This window comes from Carassius carassius, chromosome 29 (genome assembly GCF_963082965.1).
Source record: "Carassius carassius chromosome 29, fCarCar2.1, whole genome shotgun sequence".
Taxonomy (NCBI): domain Eukaryota; kingdom Metazoa; phylum Chordata; class Actinopteri; order Cypriniformes; family Cyprinidae; genus Carassius; species Carassius carassius.
In genome coordinates this window covers 8,442,286-8,445,877 of record NC_081783.1, presented here as the reverse complement: position 1 = coordinate 8,445,877, position 3,592 = coordinate 8,442,286, and positions in this window count along the sequence as shown.

Sequence of the window (3,592 nt, the reverse complement as noted above, 5' to 3'; positions counted from 1 at the left end):
AACAGAATACCCTACTTAAGCTAATTAAAGTTACTTCAACATAAATGAGTTGGGATAATAGATCTCTTGCTGACAGAACACTTTAGATCATTTTTCTTACAGTAGCATTACGTATTATCTTTTGCAGGTTAATATTCACTGGTTAAAAATCACTTCGGCATTTACAGTCCATGCATGTGAAGTTTCACCTTCCAAAAAGTTTCTATAAATTCAGAGTGTATGATCTCCACTAGAAGGCCCATTGATTGGTTTAGAAACGAGAATGAGACGAGGGTCACCTCTGAGGTGCAGATACTACATTGACAACTGACCTCCTTTGAGATAATTTTACCCTGTTCTTTTTGTGCCAGGTCTTTGTTTTAATGGGATTACATGCTGCCCAGCCCTTTTGATAAAAGCGAGCCACCATACATATATCCTGAGCAAAGGAGCTTGGAATTGATTCTGTAGAGAGTATTGATGAGATTCTTGGTCGAATCAAACCCATTCTTCTTTACTTTTGTGGTTAAGACCTCTTGATAAGCATTATCTGTATCTCGTTTGTTATGCCCCACTCTAAACTAAAAGATCTTCACCAGTGGTGGTCGTTTGTCAGCATACCTCACTGTCACTGTATAACCTCAAAATGTCTTGGACCTCCTGCTGTAGGAGGAGCGAGCTTCCTAACAGATGCACTGGGTGGAGTGCCATTCTGCTTCCCACCACCAGACCAAAACTAGCAGCTGATAAAGGCAGAAATGGGTCAAGATGATGCTACCTGGTGCTTCAGCAGAACTTTTTACACCAAAGTTTCCTGAGGAGAAATGGATTAGGCAATTACACAGCTGAGGCTGGGCTCTATCTCCTAAGCCTGTTAGCTTTGCCTGTGCACAGGTTTCTGCAGATAAGTGACTATTCTTCTTTCTCTCAGTAAGTGCTGTCAGTGCTACAGGAGTCTCCCTCTGCAAACCCAGCTTTTGGACTGCAACAGTTTAGAGGATTCATTCCCATTTTTTTATACTCTTTAAAGAAATTGTTCACCCAAAAATGAACATTTTGTCATTCATTCACCCTGATGTCTTCGCAAACTTGCAGTTTTCCCTCCTCCGTTGATTATATAGTTTATGCTATAACACTGGCTGTCAAACTTAAAACCGTCTAATCAAGCACTTTATTTTAAGTCTTCTGAAGCCATACAGTATGTTTCATTTTTGTTTTTTAGGAACAGACTGAAGTTTAAGTGGTAGGTTACTCTCAAATCATTAATGTAATGCAGAACATGAATGATTTGAGCTCTTAAATCAAATATGACAAATAAAGTGCAGATTGGACGTCAGTAACATAAACCAGCATTATAACTTCAAAGCATGCAACATCTTTGATTTCAGAGCTGCAAAGTGTTTTGAGAGTGACTGACTTCAATTTCATAGTATGACTTTGAAAGACTTGAAATATAGTGCATGAATCATATGGGCTTTTAAAAATGGTGCTATTGTAGCTTTTGTCCACTGTGTATTGCCATTGTATAGAAAACATTCAGAAATATCAGAATAGAGATTTGGACATAGTAGGTTGAGTAAATGATGAAATAATTTTAGTTCATGATAAACTACTTCTTTAAAAGTGAAATATGTAAGAGTAACAATCTAAACATTAAAAAAGGCTGCAATTTGAACTTGGACGAATTGTCTCTAATGTGGGACATTTATCATACATTTTCAGAGCCAAATGAAATTCGAAATTCATAAAAAAAAATTACACATTCATATATACTGTATATATTTGTAATCCAGCCTCATGTTTATTAATAATGAAGAGGCCTTCTCCCTTGAGGGGCTGTTGAGAATTTAGACTTAGATTAATGATGAGATTTTAGCCAATATGTTATTTTTCCAGTGCTGAGAGCATCTTTGCTTGGCTGGTTTCATATTTTCACTTGAGAAACAAAAATGGTATTTTTATACTATCTGTGCTTTATTCAATAAAACGTTTAAATATTCAGAGGAGTTCAGACTGAAAGCTGCACAAATGAATGAATGGGCTTTCTGAATACCTTGCATCTGAAGTCATGGCTAAACAGTCAAGAAACGCAGCAAATTCAGAGCAACAATAGCATTACATTGACCACTTTCATGAGAAATTAAACTTGGCACAAAATGTCTCTTTGCAGGAAAAAGAAACGAAAAGGGAAAAACATGACTATCCATAGGATTAGTACAATTGACTTTTTCTAAAGTGTCCACTCAATAATCCTCAATTTCTTTAAGCCTAGTGCTCTTTCAGACAGCTGTGGAGGTAAAAAAAAAAAAAGGCAAATTGCTTGGCAGTGGGCAGAAACGAGTAAGTGCGTCTGTGCCATCTAGATTGGTCTGCATGCCAACAGGAAGTGAAGTCTTAATGGCGTCTCTCTGTTTATCTTGTCCCCTGGCCTATTGAGACCAATTACCATGACCAGCCGAGCCTGACAAGGAGATTTCATGCATCAGGGGGCCAGGAAGTCAAAGGTTTCCTGTATTTTGGGGTAAAGAAATGATTCGCCGCCACAAGAAACAGAAGAAAACAGGAGTAGGGATGGAAATGGAGACAAAGCAATACAGTGATGTTGTCTCTGTTTTTATCCTTACTTATTTCAGGTAACAACCACAAATTTTTTATTTTCTGAGACAATTTTAGGGTATCCATAACCACAGTGCTTTCAGAAACAATAAAATGCACTTAATGGGAGAGATGTTTCCATTCACCTTTCCTCTGCACCTAAAGTTTCCTCTGAAGCAGTCGCACACTAAGTCAGCTCAGAGATTTGTTTATACGTGCAGTGGGTGCAAAGAAAAGAGCAGATGTTGTTTATGGCTTGAATAAAAGCCTTCAGAGATTCATTGCATCAGAATTCCCTTCTGTCCCCATGTGTTGTGCTCCAGCCTTCACTTCCATCCACTCCATCCTGTCCACAGGGCTACTTCGTGTCACTCACATAGATGTTACCATGTGCTACACTTTACCTGCATAATGACCTTACAGACTGACTGGAATATAGACAGGTGTTTTTGTACTCGAGTGATCATATGTCATTGCATATACTTTCACTTATTTTTAAGAAAAAAACTGTATCTAGAGGGTGTGTGTGCAACACGCTTGGCATCTCAGTCAGGGTCTAAAATTATTACATGCCATGTGCCAGATTAGAATAAAAATCTGTGTTGTTGAGCGTATGAAACTGATACTCATCAGCTGGCTGATAGTGAAACTCGGCTCTGTGTTTGTTTACACACAAGCAGCTCAGTGTCTTGGAGTGGATCAGTTCACAGTAACACAAACCATATCTCTGCAAGCACTGAGAGTTTGAGTTACTTGTTATGTGCATTTTAAAATGCAACACTTGCCAACCATCTTCCAGAATTTGTAATGAGATTAGCTTATAAATTGGATAAGGTTAGTTTATAAAGAGAAGCTTTAATGTTTTACAACAGTTTTCTGCCAAAATAAAAGATGATAGTGTTATCCTACAATTTGTCTTCTCAAGTAAATTCAAATTAACGTTTGGGTGGCTTTACTAGGGAAAAATTGTATTAATAAAATGATTATTTTGCTCTTCTAAAAGTGTTACAGTGTCTCA